Raw genomic sequence first — 19804 nt, 5'->3', positions numbered from 1 at the left:
TTTGTACGCTCTCGTTGAGCTCGCAGTCTACTGTTGCACTCACTCCTACTAACCTCTTCACTTTTTTTTTTTAGCCCAGAAAGGCTATTAGTCTCGAAACAACATTTTGTGTCGGTCCACTATAAATGTCCGATTCACTTTTCAAATTGTTGCCACATAATATTAGCGCTCTATATAATATTTAAAGAAATTAAATAACGAAGAATCTGCCTGAATGTATGTATGTTTCTTGCACTATGAAAAAACGGCGATACCTAGAGCCATTAAATTTTGAATAATATAGTCCTCCACCCGAATATGGGCACCCTGAAGCTCGAATTAGGAATTTATTTTATTGTCTATTGTATATTTTGTAAAACTTTAATGAATTTCTGATTATTTCAAAATGAACAACGGCAACATTTAACGAAAATAAAATTTAAAAAAAATAAAAATATCTCCAGCGCTAGAGACTATCGGAAATTATATGCTGTTCTTAAACATTTTTGGCCCAAAGGGACATAAACCTGAATGCTTTCGAAACGTTTATGTGCGTGTAAATGAAAAAAATGCCCATTTGGGCGTAATATAAAATCTGGAAGCTTTCGGCATGGTTTGGGAGTTAGTCCAGAACGGCTATTAATTTCGTTTTGGCATTTTGCGTTGAAAACTATAAATGTCGGTTCACTTTTCAAATTGTTACCACCAAGTATATCTCCCTGTATTATATTTAAAGAAATTAAATAATGAAGAATTGGGATAAATATATGCATGCTTCTCGCATTGTGATAAAACAACGATACCTAGAACCATCATTTTGAATAACGGATCTGGAAGCCCTAATTTGGAATTTGAAACTTGTTTTACTATCGATTTCATATTTTGTAAAACTTTAACGAATTTTTGATTAACAAACTCCATGATTTCAAAGCCAGCAATAGCAACACTGTACCCCCCCCCAAAAAAAAAAAAAATATTCAGCGTACGAGACTGTGTACCCGAAATTCTAAAGGCATGTTCCTTTTAAAATTATTTTGCAATATTACTGCTGAATTGTATTTTATGGTTTAAGTGTAAAGAACATAAGACCGCAGGCGGATTGCGAATGAGCTGCTAGCTTATAAAAGAAAGGACAGCGTGACCAAGATAAGGACTTTGGTAAGATATTAACTTTTATTTATTTTCCAACGGATAATAAGTAAAGGTAACACACAAAAGGTTAAAAAAAGGGAATAATGGTTTGGGGCGCTATTGCCTACGATTCCAGGTCACCTCTAGTTCGTATTCAGGGGACTATGGCGGCTCAACGATACTTGGATAATGTACTGCGGCCGATGGCAATCCCCCACCTTCAGGGGCTGCCTAATGCAATTTTTCAGCAGGATAACGCCCGACCACACAGTGCTCGCATCTGCCAACGTGCTCTGCAAGGTATACAGATGCTTCCCTAGCCACCGTACTCTCCTGACCTGTCACCAATCGAACATGTGTGGGATGTGATTGGACGCCGTTTGCAGACTTTGCCCCTACCTTGTTCAGAAGACGAACTGTGGTAAATGGTTGAAAGGGAATGGAGAGCCATCCCTCAGGACACCATCCGCACTCTTATTGGCTCTATGCCTAGACGTGTTTCTTCGTGCATCGCTGTCCCCGGTGGTCCTACATCCTACTGAGCCGGCCCACCAGCAGTCAAGCGGTAACATCGCTGAACACTGGTAGTTCGATCCGAGGTTCGAATCCCGCGAACGGGCTGGCTGCATGGGTGTTTTCGTGGTTTTCCCCATGTGTAACGTGTATACGAGCCAGTTTCTCTTAAAAAGTCCTCCACGAAGGCATCCCTCCCTTACGGCAGATAGCCCTCGAGTGCTTTGTCGTAATCTAATAAACCAAACCAACCACCTTACTGAGCCGACGCCTTTCTCGTTCTGTATTTTGACTATCATTTTGAAATAAAGATCACTTACTGCCTGTCTTTTTTCCAAATTTCATCACTTTCTGACCACTCCTTCTTGGTGCTGCATTTTCAATGTCAAGCAGTGTACAACAACAGTTTAAAAAATACTTTTTCTTCAAACTAACACCAAACGAATGTGCACATGAAATTAAACATATTTTAATGAAGCATTCTGTTTCATTAAATGTTGCATCACTCCATTCAAGGATGTAAAATGACTCATTACATTCTTCATTTATTACTAATGATGAAACTGAAAGTTGTTCTTCATATGTTGAGAATGATATGTCATTGTCAGTATATTTGTTTGGAAGAGTTGAATGTATTTCTTTTTGACTGGGAAAGTGAAATGAAATTTTCAGCAGCTCAAAACGTCTTCCACGGCGAAAAGAGCTTTACACTTCCACATAAAGATCTGTTAACAGCACATGCATGACAGACTACTCTGTGGAACGGTTTACCCGTTTTAGTTCTCATTCATAAATCCCAACATCAAACTTACACGCATGAGTAAAGATTTTTGCTTTCTTTTTAGTCATAATGTGAAAGACCTCCCCGAAAGAGTTGTTGAGATGAATTTAAACCATAGTTAAAAAAGAAAGAAAAAGAATTCACATTTCAGTTGTCACAACGAAGGGTTTATCCTTATGCTTTCGCTGAGCTTGCTGCTATCTATCTCCTCTGCTAACTAACTTTTATAAGCTTTTTAACTTCATTATTAGTCATCACTTTCTTTACAATTACGCAACATAAAAATTTTAAAAAATAGCATATCTTTAGATTTCCGGATACGGTGTTAAGCGTTACCATAGACTAGCCCAGAAGCCACGTATTAGCCCAGATTCCTGAATCTCACTTCTGTGTCGAATCATTTCACTTTTCAAATAACAAGCTTCCTAAAATCGTTACTATAAAAAAGAAAAACTATACATAATGCTTTTAATAAAAGTTCTACATACAGTGTTATTTTATAGGTCCAGCTAGTAATTAATAGCAGTGCGCAATGCCTAGTTTGTGCAATTCTGGGATATTTTTTAAAGTGAAAACAGATCGATGTGTACATGGTCACAGAGTTTGTGCAATTCTTTGACTTCTTATTTTGGTTTTGTGTAGCGGCCAATTGTGCCCTCCTGCAGCCGATCTTGGCGTCAAAAAAGAATCGCGAAAAAACAAGGGGCAACCAATAGATCGATGTGTACATGGACACAGAGTTTGTGCAATTCTTTGACTTCTTATTTTGGTTTTGTGTAGCGGCCAATTGTGCCCTCCTGGAGCCGATCTTGGCGTCAAAAAAGAATCGCGAAAAAACAAGGGGCAACCAATTGTAAACTTTTACCGAACTTAGATATAAAGTTGTAGAAACGTTGATTGCGTAGTTCGTTGATCTGTAATGAAGAGGAACTTGGCAGCCGAGGCAGATTAATATTCATCTTTATTTCAGAGAACATGTTGCAGCCAAAACAACATGGCACTTTAATTGGTTGCCTACTTCTAAAAGTGTACATTTTTGGGTGCTACTTTGGTAGACGGTTGCACGGATTTTTTTTTTTTTTTTTTTCCCGAGCGATAAGATTTATGGTAAACATATTGCTGGATAAGTTATTTATGGTAACCAATACTTTATTGTCATTTTATTTTTAAAATAATAAGTTTTATTATGCATAAATTCCGTGTTTAAAATATCATTTATGGCTTCTAAATATTGAAAATCAATTTAATTTGGCATTTTTATTTAAAATAAAAATTTTATTGTTTATATTTTGTATAATTTATGTTGTGGATGATGTAATCAATGACGTCACCTTGCTTTAAAAGTAATTGGTTTTAATATCTATAAATTTAATCTAATGTTTTAAACATTATTTATGGCTGTTAAATATTAAAATACAATTTAACTTTGCATTTTTTAAATGATTTTATTATGTATGATTAGTTCCATAATTTTAATTCTAGGCGTGTGTAATCAGCTCCCTGACTGGTTACAGAATATTTGTGCATTAACGAGCTGTAATCAGCTCCCTGATTGTTTACTGAATATTTGTGCATTACAGCGCCATTTTAAAATTCTATTATTCATCTCTTCGAATTCCTTAGATTTCATAGGAAACGGATATGTCCGCCCTTTCAAAGATTAATGTTGATACCAAGAATTATTGGTAGCGGAATCAAAAAGATTTTCCTTTGAGAGCTTATTTTGGCCAACCTGGCTTTCCTAATCAAAGATTTATTTATAAATTGCTACAAGGGTCAAAGGAAATTTATTTTAAATTTTTGGAGGAAACCTCGCTAATTGCTTCTTCAATGAAGTGCGAGAAATGTGGATCACAGATGAAGATCGTATATGTTATTGTGGTCACGGTAGAAGTAATAACCGCTGTAACGGTAAAAAAAAAAAAAAAAAAAAAAAAAAAAAAAGTATTAGACATTCCTCCTTTTTACCGGCAATAAACTAATTGCTGTCACTTTAGCTCTAATTTACGAAGCGTTCTTATTTACTTATTTTAAAGTATTTGAATTTAAGTAATATTTTAATTCTTTTAAACGTTGGTATGATAGTTTATTTTAATTCGATATTCAATTTACGCAATATTTTAATCCAATTAAACGTTGGCGCAATGTTTTTATAGCGGTGTTTTTATTCTTTTTCTATGCTATATGAAAATAATAATTTAACCTTACTTTAGTATTTTATACTCGTAGTAAATGTATTTATTTACATTTGCTTGCCATCTTAAAAAAAAACCTTTTCAACAAAAAATTAATCTATTATTTTTAACGATATTTATTTATTTTAAGTTTCGAATACTTTACTATGCGCAAAATACGTAAAACCAGCGTTTTTCAAGATGGCTGACGATTGTAAAAAACGCGCCAAAGTAAATCGCCAAAAATCCGTGCAACCGTCTACCCAAGTAGCACCCATTTTTGATAGCTTTGCACAATAAGAATAGAAACAGCAGTCCAGTTTAGGTCGAAGTGTTCAAAGCAAGTAAGTGAAGTGTTCAGGATAAAATCTTAATTCATCATCAGTTTAGTTTCGGTTTTCAATGCATTTGATTGGATAATTAACATTGGTGTAGAATTATTATTGGCTGTTCCGAGTTTTAGTTCCATTTACTTGACCAACATTAGGTATAAATCATATAATATGAATTAGCTTCAAAATAACGCAATACACAAAAGAGAGGAGAAATACTCAAATTAAAACTAAGCATTAAGAGCTATTGCTAATTTAAATTATATTTAGACTTTTCTGTTTAATCTTACATGTGACCCCTTCCAGAAAAAAAGCGACAGAGAAGGCTTTTAAGAAAATGCCTTAAAGAAGTAGCAAATGAAGAGAAATATAAATCATAAAATTTTGACCAACATAATTAACTAAATAATTGTAAAGTACTATTTATGAATATAAGACATTTTAAAAAATAGATGTAATTTTTAGAGTGTATTAAATTTTCCAATATTTGAATCTAAATGTCTTTCTGTTTTAAAAATAAGGAACTGCAAATGAAAGATACTAACAACAGTGAAACCTTAATTTTCGCAATATTATTCCTACTATATTTATGACGTCAAAATATAAATTTTTATATGTGCTACAGTTAATTATAATAAGTAAAAGGTTATTATTTTTAGAACAAAGAGGGAAAATAGTCAAATTAAAAATAAGCATTATGGGGGCTATTAATAATTTAAATCATATTTTATATTTGTAGTGATGCAATGCAGAAAAAGGTTACTATTTATAGAATAGACGGGGAAATACTCAAATTAAAACTAAGCATTAAGGGGCTATTGCTAATTTAAAATATATTTAATATTTACATAGTTTTTAATCTTACATATTTATAGTTATTTGCCATATTATTTCTTTAAAAATAACACATGGCGATAACATTTGGTGGACATCCTTTTATTTGTGTTGCCCTACTTTTTTTATATTCACAATATTATTTCTTAAACAATACAGAGGATAGCATTCAATGACGACATCCTTTTATTTGTGTAGCCATATATGTATATATATACACTATATTATTTCTCTGAAAATAATACATCGCAATTAACATTTCATGGCATTGTTTGAAAAGTGACAAAAGTGAGATTTGAGATAATAAAAAGAAAACATTGTTATAACATCTGTGGTCATCAGCAATATCTTAAAAGTTGATCACCATCAAAATGAGATCTGAATGAATTTACTCAAATTTAAATCTTCATAAATTCTCTTACAATCGCTTCATCATACTAATGCTAGTTCAGACTCTCAAAAACATAAAAGGAGCTCAGGCAAGTTTGACAGGTATTTAATATTGTTATGTTTTATTTCTTACAGACGTATGGGTTCGTGGATTTGGGAGTGAATAACGACAACACTTGATGAAGCATCGAAACACAATTTATTAGGCAGTATTATTCAAGACAGCTCCAAAAACACGTTTACAGTTGTTGAAGTACTACTATAAACACACTGAAACAATCAGCAACACAGCCTTCAGACTATCAGCTATAACGGTGAAGACAGTTTCATGGCAAAGCATCAGAATACAGCTCCCGACTCTGCTCAGTCGTTCTCGGAACTCTACGTACTCGAGACTCTCCACGGTACAACCTGCGATGCACTCAACAATACATTAGAGTACAGCTCCCGACTTGGTTCAGTCGTTACCGGAGCTCAACACACTCTAAGATAAAACTCAATGATGCACTAACTCGCTACACACTAAGAGACTCTCTCGATGCACTCTGACGACCAACTCGCCACTAGACTCTATTAGGCACTCTCTGACTGACTATCAACTCACTAGACGAGACTGACAGACTCTCCAATCAATCAATCAATACTCTTTATGACGGGCTGCCGCTGTTTTGTAACGTGACTGTTGTGAGCTCCATGATTTTAATGATTTATGTTTGTTAACAATATTCAACAGCCATTGCTTTTCTTTTATTTTAGATGGTGAGGTGGTTTTTATTTATTTATTTATTTATTTATTTTTTTTTTTTTGGTAGTTTGGCAACAGTACAGTAAGAAAGATTAGAATAATTTAGAATAATGTTTTGATTTCCTTACGTGTGTAAGCAAATAAAGATTTGGCTTTCTTAAGCAAGAAAACGTAATTGTTTATTTAAAATACTTCTTTTCAAGTGTTACAGAATAGAGTGAGATTTATATTAAAGGCGAGAATGACTGAATGAAATAATATTCAAGTAGATTCAACGCTATAGCAACGTTGTTGGATCAATGACAAGTAAGCCTCAAGGGCACCTAATATGGAGAAGTCTGGCCTGGGTAACAGGAGGTCGGAAATGGAGAGAGGGGGGTGACCGACGTCACAAGGCAAAAGCCAGAAGAAGATGAAAAATAAACCAGGACAGACTGTGACGAAGTGATGAGTCTGACAGTTTGTATCCATGATATGTGGGTGGTAAATAAAAGCAAGATACAAGTAAATACAATTAGAATGTTTTATTAATAAGCATCAAAAACATATACAGTACAAAGTCCAAAATCCGGATATCCATTATCCAGAATGATCTAAAATTCGGACCTCAAAACCACCAACAACATATTCTCGTAGTCTTTACACAAGTGCATTTGATTCCCCCCCCCCTCTGCACGTAATAAAACATCTGGAGAGTCCCGATTCTTAATTTCACTTCAACACTAAATAAAATACCTTGTTAATTTTAGCATAAATTAGTACGATCAGTAATTTGGCTCCATTGCTGCGTGTCTGCTTGGCACACATCTCAAACCAAAACATTCCACACAGATACATTGTTGATCTGACGCCATCCTGGCGAATCACTATTTATTATACTTTCCTTTCATCACCGCATGTTTATCAACACATGACAACTTGAGTAATGACTCATGTAGCGATGCCTAAACTTTTTTTTTTTTGTTAGTAACTAAATAACGAAGGAGTATGGTAACCTTTTATGTTGACATTCCAGGATTGTGGAGTCGGTGAGGAAAATGACCAACTCTGACTCCCTCATATATATATATATATATACAAGCCACTCTATATGAAATTCACGGAAAAGATTTTCAGTAATTTTAATATAATTATACAATTAAAGAGTCTCTGAAAACTGGAAGAAAGTCTGCACAGATATTTGGACAGATTTGCCTCCTCCCTCAGATTTTCCTCGCAGCACACAAGAATAGTTTATTTCTTTTTTAGTTATTCCTACATGCTGTTTATCTAAATCAGTATCTTCAAGAATCTTTATGGCAGCTTTAATTGGGTCTAAATTTTTGTTTCATTTTGAGATTATGATAGTCTGCTTCTACAAGAATAATTTGGTTCTGAAACTCCATTGAGACATTTGAATGAGTTTCTGGATTCTCATTTGGTGAAGCTACGTTGAATTTTTGCTGCCAAATAGGCGCATTTTAGCTTATTTCTTTCCATATTTCTGACAAACATGAAATAACAAAAAGAACAACAAAAAAGGAGTTATATTTTTTTGCATATTATATGACTATATTGAAAACTACAATAAAAAATTACAGAAGATAACAAATATTGCACTAAAAATGATATGTGATGATAGGAGCAATAAAATTAAAAACAGCACAGAACATTTCTGTTTTAGAATATATGCGACTCAATTGAACGAGGCAAAAATTTAATTATTGACAGGTTGTTTCTCCTTTGTATTCACATCCAGCTGTGAGCAAATACGAAGATTTACCTGTTTCAGAAGTAAGAAAATACTATGGCTTCATCCATCATTTTCTTCTGTTGATTGGCACAAAACAATCGTGATTAGCAACAAGAAATATTCTCCAATTTCATGATACAATCCACCCACTGCGAGGAAATAACACGGCCTAGATTATTTTTTTCCTTTTGTGAATAAGCTTTCATCAATTTTTCACAATTTTGCTGCATCCACTAATTACAACCTTAGGATGAGACAGCAAGGAATTCTCACATACTTCTTGTAAAAAACTATACCAATCAACTGTTGTGTTGTTATTCCTTTGAAACTGTAGTTCACAAAACTTTACAGATACTCAAGGCACTCACAGCACTATAAATACTCCAAGAATTGCACTAAAAAATTAACCCCCACCCAAACAAAACATGTTTATAAAAATATTTATCAACAAAGAAAAAGCAAAATTTGGTTAGTGATGTTATCAAGATGGAAATATACCAAATAAAAGAAAGAACCGAGTGATATGGTTTTAACAGAAGAGTACCACTGTTCCTTCTGAAACTCTCTCTCTACGCATGCTTTAATTATATAATAGCAAATCAAATGCAATTCCATTTTGCAAAGGTCAGTCACTCAGTTTTACCAGCTACTCCCACCTTATATGAAGAACAAATATACTGGAATAATCTAACAAATATACCGGAAATCAGATACCTAAGCATCACACTTGACAACAAACTCACTTTTAGAACTCATTTTGCCAAACTCAAAAATTTATTTAACATTTCCATAGCTTTTCATAATCAAACGATGTTATATACAACAATAATTTATTCACCCTTAGTTTGCATCTTCTCCAATATGGAAACATACTTAAAAAAACAAATCTCTACAAAATTCAAATTCTGGGAAATACAAGCCCTTATGAAAATAGCCAATGTTCCTTGGTTTATAAGGAATAGCACGTTACATACCAATACTAGTCTAAAATTCAAAACCATCCAAAATTGAATTTCCAAAACTCCTCAAAATTTTTTACTACGACACTAATCATCATCAAAGCACTATAATTTCAATTCAGTATCACAAGCCACAATTACAAGAAAAGCACGCATACCTAGCTAATACTCCTTTTCTATAACAATTAGCATCATTTTAAGGCAGTATTTTGCAGAATATCCCCCCACCAAGAAACATTTATATGTTTTTAATGGATATCCCACTGCTTTATATTATACCTGATTTTGGGCCTATCAAAGTAGAGGGGGCTACTTCCAGAAACTTCAAAATAGTATGCATTCCTATGTAAATTAATGCAAAAAGCTATTTTTATAGTTTGGGTCAGTAACATTAGTGTGTAGTGATGTCATTTTACGGCAGTGGTACTGCTTACATGTGGCAAGCATATTTTTCAAGACTTCTTTATAAATCAATATAGCATTATAGTAAGTTATATAGAATAGACACACATTAATATGATAAAACTATTTTGAGGTTAATAATATGGGTCCCTATTTTTCTGCTTTCATAAGAACAAGAAATTCCAGTAAAAAATTATTTTCTCCTGTTGATCAAAGTTAGCATTTTCTGCAACGCTGGAATTAAAGATGGATAACTAAAATTAAGGTCAATAGTCCTCACCTTTCAAATTCTGACATAGTTCAAGTGCTAACTCGGTAACAATGCAACTATTTCTAAAATAAACTGAGTAATACAGACACTTTCCATACCTAGTGATTCAGTATGTACAGTTTATGCTCTATACAAAAGTTATAAAGTACAAAGTCTGTAATCCGGACGTCCATTATTCGGAATGATCTATAATCCGGACCACAAAGCCACAAACTTACGCATGCACGTTTAATGTGCGTGTCCACTATGCAAGCGCATAAAGCGTTTACCCAGGCGCGCTTCTAATAGTAAAGAAAGTGACAGAGATGAAATGAAAAAATTTTGATTGACAAGTTAGTCGGTATTCTCGACACAGAAATTACAGGACTTGAACAGTGGAACTTTGTAACTGAACAAGAAATTATGTTTGTTTATAGAATTAAAAAGAAAGTATGAACACAAAAAACGAAGCAACTTAAGCAACTTACACTGAAAGAAATGTTTAATAAAGTAAACAAATAAATATTAAGTGGTTTTTTTTTTTTTTTGTAAATTTTGATACCCTTTAGATCACAATTGCGCTTTATTTCATAAATTACAGTTTCATATTTTTGATTGTATAATTTTTGCATGCCATCTTACCAGATTTAAATTGATGATCTATAATCCAGAAAAACCCCTAATCCGGAATCGCCGAAGTCCAGACGAGTCCGGATTAGTGACTTTGTACTGTACTTCTGGCTCCCCCCCTGGGGGTCGACGTAGAGAACTCTGCGAAGCTACTATCTGTACCTAGGCAGTCTTGGCCACAGGGATATAAAATTTATGAACTTGGTGGTTTCTGAAGGCTCCGGGAAAGGTCACTTATTGGCCGGCCACTGGGTCTGGTACGTCCTAGCGCAGGGTGGAACTAGTAGCCCGGGGAATTTCCCTCGGGTATGCTAGGTAATGACCTGCTGCGATCGGCAGACCGAGCGACTGGTGGGTGCAAATGACGACCAGTGCCATTCCGGGTGGCTACCTGAGCGGTGCGCCTCCCTCTCTAAGGGGCCAGAAAGGAGGTTGAACCTCCGACTCTGGTTCTAAGGCGTGGGGGGATCTGTAGTGCGACTATTCGAGTTGCGGAACAGGGCATGCCAAAATTGTTGTACTTCTGGCTGAAAAAAAAAGGAATTCCCAAGTTTGGAGAAATAAACAGGTACAAAAACGTGCCAGAGAAGCTGATAAAATAAGCTAAAAATAATACTCCATTTAAACTTTACAAACACTGAAATATAATCAGAGAAAAGAATCACCTAATTTCTGAATTAAAATTTTAAAAAAATATATATTCACTGCAAGTACAAAATTTCACTAAAGAGTTTTGATGTTTTTTGCAGATTTCCAGGTTAAAATAAAAGTTTTTACAAGAGCAGGTAACCAATAATAAACACTTTAACTGACACAAAATAATAAAAATGTCCTAACTTCTGAACTTTTACATGAAATCTGAAATGCAATACTTTTTAAACATTACAGTCAAAAGTCGTTAATCCGGACTCTTCGGGACTTAGGCGATTCCGGATTATCGATTTTTCCGGGTTATAGATCATCAGTTTAAATCTGGTAAGATGGTATGCAGAAATTATAAAATGAAAAATATGAAAACGTAATTTATGAAATAAAGAACAATTATGATCTAAAGGGTATCAAAATTAAAAAAAAAAAAAAAAAAAGCTTAATATTTATTTGTTTACTTTATTAAACATTTCTTTCAATGTACGTTGTTTAAGTTGCTTCATTTTTTTATGTGATAATACATTCTCTTTAATTCTATAAACAGACATAATTTCTTGTTCAGTTACAAAGTTCTGCTGTTGAAGTCCTATAATTGCTGTGTCGAGAATACCGACTAACTTGTCAATCGAAATTTTTTCGTTTTCAATAACCTCTGTTACTTTCTTCGCTATCGGAAGCGAATTATAATGACGAGGAATTTGATTTAAATCATATCAAAGATGGAGTACATCGAGATGAAATATTACATTTAGTATGGAATTATAAGCCAAATAAAATAAAAACATCTGCCCTGAAGATAAGGATAGTGCTGACAGATCAACTTCCAATTCATTGCACGCTGCAGCGTTAAAGATAAACAAAGTTTAGATAAACAAAGGATATGCCTTTATCCATTTTTTGCAGCAATTCCACTTTCTATTAAATAGACTTCGAAACATACTTTCACTTTGTAGACCCTTTACATATTAGTAAATATATATCAGAAATTCTATTTGACATAATCGAAAGTTCAAGCTTACTTTTATAAAATTGCTCTAACAGTCTGCAAAAAATAATAAGCCGAATCCAATTCGAAGATTAAGGAACAATGCAATCTGCAACATTAACTGAATTAGATAATTTTAGCTTAGCTTATACCGTCCATTATACATTAAATGCGCATTCGTAAACGTATTTTGCGCACGTGCACACGCATATCGCAGCCGTAAAGGTCAACATGACGCATGCGCAGAAAGTTTGTAGCTTTGAGGTCTGGATTATAGATCATTCCAGATTATGGGTGTCCGAATTAACAACTTTTCACTGTATTAATCAGTTCACATATTTCTTTTCGCATTCTTGCAAAATGAATCATTTATTCTGATGATTATGATGCAAAATTAATCATTTATTCTGATGAAAAAACATGATTTTACTATTTTTTGACAATCTAAACCAGATCACTGTTTTGTTTTTTTAAACAAAAATATTCTTGAAGTCAGCTCATTTACAAGTACTACAAGTATCAGCTTTAGTGACTTCATCCATTTAGTCATAGACGCATTAAATGTACTAATCATACTCCAAATCTGAAATCCAAGACATGTTTGACCACTACAATAGGCTAGTAGTAAAATCTTGTCGAATGCTCACTTTATCATGTGATTTCTGAACTTATCTACCTACGGCTTGTTGTTATCTATAAACAGGGGTGTTTGTGAGACCGCAAAAAATCCCCTGAAACTTTTACGTACTTACTACCGACATTTTGGAGTTTCAAGAAGGGGGGGTAGAGAAATGAAAAATTACAATTATGAAGTATTTATTGAATGACCTAATTATAAAAGTTCAATGAATTACTTTTTTTTGCAAAATTAATAACCATAAATTTTCAAACATATAAACTACTACATTTTATGTAAATATTTTAAATTACCTGAATTAATTCTTTAAAAAAAATTATCTAATTTCTGCTGCTTTTTTTTATTTTCTGATGTTTGTGGGCTTGTCTTTCTTTTGTGGTGAACTTCATAATTGCAGGAAGGTTGACTTTTATTTTCCGCATTTACAGTTGAAGAAATTTCCTCGAGAACTGCACATGCAGAGGTAGAAGCAGTTTGCTTTTCTGCTAATGTAGAAGGTGTTTCAGAGACTTTTATAGATGACTCATCTGAAATACATGTTTTTAAGTCCTCTTGATATGTTTTCCAACTTCTGTTCATATTCAGTAAGAGATCTTTGTGAATTGGATCAGTCATTGGATTTTTTAGCCATATTTTTCACATGAGGTTTCTTTAGAAGCCATTAAATCATATTTAATAGTCTGCACTGCATCTAGGGAATCAATCTGCGCTGCATCTAGGGAGAGGTTCTAGTCAGTGACAAGTGTATCCATTAAGTTGAATGCACTTTCCACTAATGGGCCATGGAAGCAGCTAAGGCAGGCTTTGACCAATTTAGCCAATGTAGGATACTTATAATCATTTGTGAAATCATCTTTTAAATTAAAAACTTTAGACCAATATTTATCAATTGTACACTTGACTTGATTTCCACTTTCATTAGATGTGTAGAACATTTCTTTGGTGATATCAATATCACTCTGGTATAACCTTATTTCAGCTTCTACTTTTGAAAAAATATGGGATATAAAAGATGATAATATTTCAAAAGCTAATATTGTACTGGTTTTACCTCTTAGCTCTGGATCTAATGCTGTAAAACTAATTAGATATGAATTTTTAAGGGGTAATTTCTGTTTCATATGCTGTGCTGTATTAGTATAAGCTTTCATCAGAGAATTTTGGAATTCTTTTGCTATTGGATGATTTTTTGATAATTTCTTCAGGAGAGTGGAAGCTTCTGCACCAGTAAATATTACTTTGCTAGGTAGATGGAATTCTGGATTTGTGACATCAATCTTTAATAAATCATTATAAGATGTGCACTCTATATTTTCTGGCTTCATAAAAAAAAGAGAAAAATTTTGGCATCAATTTATAAATACTGGAATGTATTAAATGAAGCATTGGTTTTTTTGTTTCAAATAATTTAATATATGTGTTGAACTCTGGTAATACTGCTGAATATAATGCCATATGCAATAAAGTTTTGTTTTTCATAACAAATAACCTTTTTCTGAGCTAAAGCATCCTTTGTGAGTTGTTGGGAATGCAAGCAAGAATAAACCCCTTCAACAATTTTTTTCTGAGCTGCAGAAATATTTCTTTTATTGTATACAGTTTCAACATAACAAAAATAATCCCCTTTATCAGTTTTATCCAAGTAGTGAAAATAAAATGCAATAAAAGCATCCCACAGATCTTTGATTCTTTCTAAAACACATAAAATGTACACCCACCTATGGTCTGGTCCCTTCAAGGGCTTAAGTTTTTTAATGGCAAGGGATTCACAGATTTTGAAAAAATTTTCTCTTTTACTGCAGCTTTTCATATCAAAATAGATGTCATCAAACAAATCTTCTAAGTATCTATCAAAACATGAAGCAAATTTTTCTGCACAGTTATTAGCTGTGTGACATGTGTCACCATCAATATCTAATAAATGGGGTGCTTTGTTTGATCGTAGTCTGGTTTCAACACCCTTTTTTTTTCCACGCATGGTTTCCACGCATAGGTTGCCGACACCTAATCAAAATACAGTAACAGCTTCAACTTCTGTGCTGCATGTAACAACTCAGTGATACCTAAATCATATATATATACAGGGGCGTAGCACAAGGGGGACAAAGGGGCATCTTTCCCCGGGCGCAGAATCCAAAGGGCGCCAAACTGATGTTACAACATTTTAGAATTACATGTTTTCCACCCTTGGCAACCAGTAGGGGGCGCGAAATCTTCAGTTGTCCCTGGGCGCTGAAAACCCTAGCTACGACTCTGTATATATATATATATATATTTTAAATATTTATAGATAATGATTAAGCAAAATTAATACTAAACAGGGATAAGAAAAAATGGTACTTTTCCATTTTGCCGGTGCAAGCGATAAAGTCGCCAATAATGGTACAACCGATGCCAAACGGAATATTCTCGCTGGTAAGCTTTTACGCCTCATTTTCAAAACAAGTCGCAGCTTTTTCTTATCAGATTGATTGTTTCTTTCAATACTCGCATAAAATTACATAGAATTTTTATCAGATAGTTCAGTTTTAAGTCTAAGGCCATTTTTGGTAATTAAGTCAATTAGGATGCAATCAAAGCGCTTACCCGAAGTCGAAAATATAGAAAAGGTAAAGTCAAGGGTTAAATTCATCAATTCTAATGAGAATGCATTAGTGAAGTAAAGCACTGCAGTTTACATAATTTCTGAGTAAGCTATTCATACGAATTGAAATATTTCTTGCATTTAAACTTGTGTTCCAAATTAAGATTTAACTTGAAATTAATATAGATAATTACTGAGAGCAGTAGATTTTTGTAGAGTAGTTTACGTGAGATGAGATCGCTTGGGGCTCACGTGATATGAACCGGCGAATCAGGATGTTGAACCATGAAAGCATATTAATTTCTTAAATTAATGTCTTTTTACAAATTTATTGTCTTTATTTCTTGGCTTTTTATAAAATTTTAAGCAATATTAAAATGTTTATGCCTTCAAAAAAAGAATTCTTAGAACTAAACATTTTTTTAATATTTTTTATGTATGTACTGTATGTTGTCGCCAATAAAGTCTGCTTGGCGAGATTTGCGCCGGTGAAATGGAAAAGTATCGAAAAAATAAGTAAGAGAAAAATATTAACTGTTTAAGCAAATTAATGCCACTGCAAATTAGAAATACACAAACACTTATATGCCTTGTATCGCAATACGGCAAAAGCCATTTTCAAAGTATTTTTCTTGATTTTCAGAAGTGGTAGGATTTTTAAAAAAAAAAAAAAAGAAAGAAAGAAAGAAAGGGAAAATGAAAAGAAAAACTCTTCCCGGTAGTTTGCTGTGTTTACTCTCTTCCCCGGTTTCGTACTTCCTGTTACTCAAAAGCATTTCATATAGCAACATTCAACTTCAGTTATAAAATGAATCCTGCTAATGATACATGAAATCATTAACTGCTACTTTAAAGAAATGCAACACTGCAAACAAAAAGATAAAAGTTGATGTAAGATAGCACTTTCTAATCCTTTTAAAAAAATGAAACCTGAACTTAAAATTGAAATATTAAAACAGAATAATAAATAACGAAAGCACTCAGTTTAGTACGTACGATGACGAAAAAAACAGCAAAAATGAAAAACGGGAAGAAAATTTTCAGTTACATTACAATCACTTATATTAGTTCAGCTCTTAATAATCAGCTATAAGCACAGATTATTAAAATCTGATGTTATGCTTAGAACTTTATATTCATTCTTATTTTGATGTTGAAGAACTTTATAAGTAAAATGAACACAAACAAAAATGTAGGCATACAGATTATTAAAAATATATTTTTAAAAAATTTGCATATTTCATTCTACAAATTACCTGATTATTCACTAGTATATAAACAAACAGTATGATGATCAGGCGCACTGTAGTCGATACATAACTTACCAAAAATGCTCATGGGTTTTTATGCTGTAAGAGGATCACAAAGACCACTGACAGAATGTTAAGACGTAGCATTTAAATCACAACTGTGGTCAGGTAGACACAATATTGAATTGGTTACTTGCATGAAAATACAATAAAGACTATTTTTACTATCAACTATACCTTACTCGGAAAAATTCTATATAATAGTGCAGGAATAAATATTAGAATGAACGTGCCGCATACCCTTATTAAATCGACTAACGACCATGACCTGAAACAACTCGGAGTTAGCTAAACATCAACATTATGGCACTGATGCCATTTCCAAAAGATGTAAATCCAGAGAGGAAAATTGCGTGTGGCTGGAATTAAATATTTTACAAAATGAGAGGAATGGCTAATTAAGATGACAATTCGGCTTCAGCCCTAAACATTCCGCGGTGCACCAGTTCCTCCGTGTAGTGGAATTCATCCACGAAGGCTTTCGCAAGCGACAGAAAACTGACATAGCCAAAGCTTTTGACAGGGTTTATGACGGACTTATTTACAAGCTCATGCGACTTGGTTATCCGTCTCACATCATTAAAATTATTAACTCGTGCTTACGGAAATCGCTGACCTAGAAATCGCTATTTCAAACCTCAACGGAATAATCCAGGAATTATCGGCCAAGAGACCAGTTACGGACAGAGACTATCATTCGGATATCATGAAAAAGGAGATAGAAGCGAAGAAGATTCTACTGGATAAGCTGAGGGGTAAGTTAAATATTGCTCTTACTCATGCAATCATTACACAGCCAATAGCACAACACAAGCGCAAACACGTGATAACTCAGACAGCGAAGACGATTCGGATGGATTTCAAAAGCCAACTAAACCCGCAAAGGTTCCTAAAAATATTCCACCCAACACTATTCCCACCCAAAACAGCTTCACAGCACTCTCGCAACCTAACACTCACTCCACTCAACCTACACAACAAATTAACAGCACACAATCACCAGATGCTAGATTCCCAAACTACAGCACACCTACACCGATTATGGTTAAGCCGACAGATGGCGCCACACACAACCAATACATCAAAAAACTCACAACACTTACACAAGCTACTTTCTATGGCAAAATCAGTGGCGAATACTTAAAATTACTACCCTCAACAACAGATGACCACAGACAACTCACCACAGACCTACAAAAACATAACATCGAACACTATGTCATTACACCTAAACATAAACGTTCAGTTAAAGTAGTCATCAGAGGCCTACCCATCACCACTGACACACATGAAATATCCACTGAACTTACAAACCTAGGATACACAGTACATAAAGTAGTTCAGCTCACAAGATTTAAAACCAAACAACCCATGCCAATATTTCAGATACAACTTATGCAAACACCCAACATTGACAAAATCTACAGTGAAACACACCTAGGTATGTTCATCATTACAGTTGAAAAATACATAAACAAAAACATCACACCGCAATGCCACAACTGTCAACGCTTCAACCATTCATCAGATAATTGCTTCTTTCTACCTAGGTGTGTTAAATGCGCACAACAACATAAAACCACAGACTGCCCTACACAAGGAAAAATTGACAATCCCATCTGCGCAAACTGCCACAAAAATCATCCAGCTTCTTATCGCGGTTGCGATAAATTCCCTAAAAACAGAAACACCAACAATCCACCAAATTACACTTTCACCCCAAAAAACACCACTTCACTCACACCTACATACACACAAGGCAGAACATACGCGCAAGTTACATCAAACAACACACAAGGCACCAGAAACCAGAATACTAACACTACATCCAACACGAACACTTTCACTGACATATTTTCCACGTTAAAAGAACTAAACAATATTTTCGGTAACAGCAATATCTTTAAATTCTTCTCCATTCTTAAAAATAATATAGACCAACTAAAATCAGTTGATACACCTATGGAAAAACTATTAATTTTATTTAACATATGTGAGGAAGCAAACATTTTTAATTTAAAAAAAAAAAAGAAAAAAAAAAGAAAAATATATATCATAAACACTGAAAATCTATACATTGCTTGCATGAGGCCCCTCAGCTCTCTTACCAAAAATAACCACTTTCTCAACCATTGGCTACTACAAACCACCTGACCTGATGATTCTCCAGCCTTCTCTCCGCCCATCGACGCCGCCTTCAACTCTACACCTCATCGCATCGACCTGTTTCCTGGGAAATAGCCTCCGATTGCTTTTCCCCAAGTGCATGTATCACCAACTCACTATCGACTGGACTCTATGCCATATTTTTTGCTTACGGACATATTTTCTGCCTATTTATGGATTTATGCCTATTATGGAACGCACTTATGGATCCAATGTTCGAAAAGAGACTCAGCATCGATAGGGATAGGACTCTTCAGTTCAGGAGCCCTTCGAAAGGAGCCTAAAGGTTCACGGATGATACTTAGCTGGACGGAGTTTCCGCTTGCGAGTTAACCACGAATTCTCCTCTCCCCGCCCGATTTATGCTGGATGTTCTCAGGGCAGTCTTGTCTCACTCCTGCTCTTCAATATCTATATTAATGACGTGGTCGCCGCTTTTTCAGATGGCCCAGACTTTCCTTTTACTAGCGATAGGCAGACCTTTGTCATCGATAATTAAATGGCCATTGTTTATCGATTGCGAAGGTTTTGATGTTTTGGATTCGTATATGAACTTTGTCAGAAGGAAAATGAATATTGCGAAACCTTGCAATTTAAAGGAATACTTAGCAGACACGAAGTA

General features: G+C 34.2%; 1 protein-coding gene across 4 annotated transcripts in view; it reads right to left on the bottom strand.

Annotated features, from left to right (window-relative positions):
- LOC118185492 (rab GTPase-activating protein 1-like) overlaps positions 1 to 17382 on the bottom strand; it is a 170694-nt gene extending 153312 nt beyond the window's left edge. The window contains exon 1 of one of the 4 annotated variants that reach the window (XM_085824059.1): positions 17257 to 17382. The gene's annotated coding sequence lies outside the window, so the exon portion shown is untranslated. Of the gene's footprint in view, positions 1 to 16962 lie in introns of all 4 variants that reach the window. The other 3 variants (XM_085824058.1, XM_085824057.1, XM_085824060.1) reach the window with 3 other exon arrangements.
- Between the last annotated feature and the right edge of the window lie 2422 nt (positions 17383 to 19804).

The sequence above is a fragment of the Stegodyphus dumicola genome, chromosome 9 (assembly GCF_044657685.1).
Source record: "Stegodyphus dumicola isolate Sdum_Otavi_A_Nest chromosome 9, ASM4465768v1".
NCBI classification, from domain to species: domain Eukaryota; kingdom Metazoa; phylum Arthropoda; class Arachnida; order Araneae; family Eresidae; genus Stegodyphus; species Stegodyphus dumicola.
The sequence above is the reverse complement of the archived record's forward strand: the minus strand, read 5'-3'. Positions and strand labels throughout refer to the sequence as shown.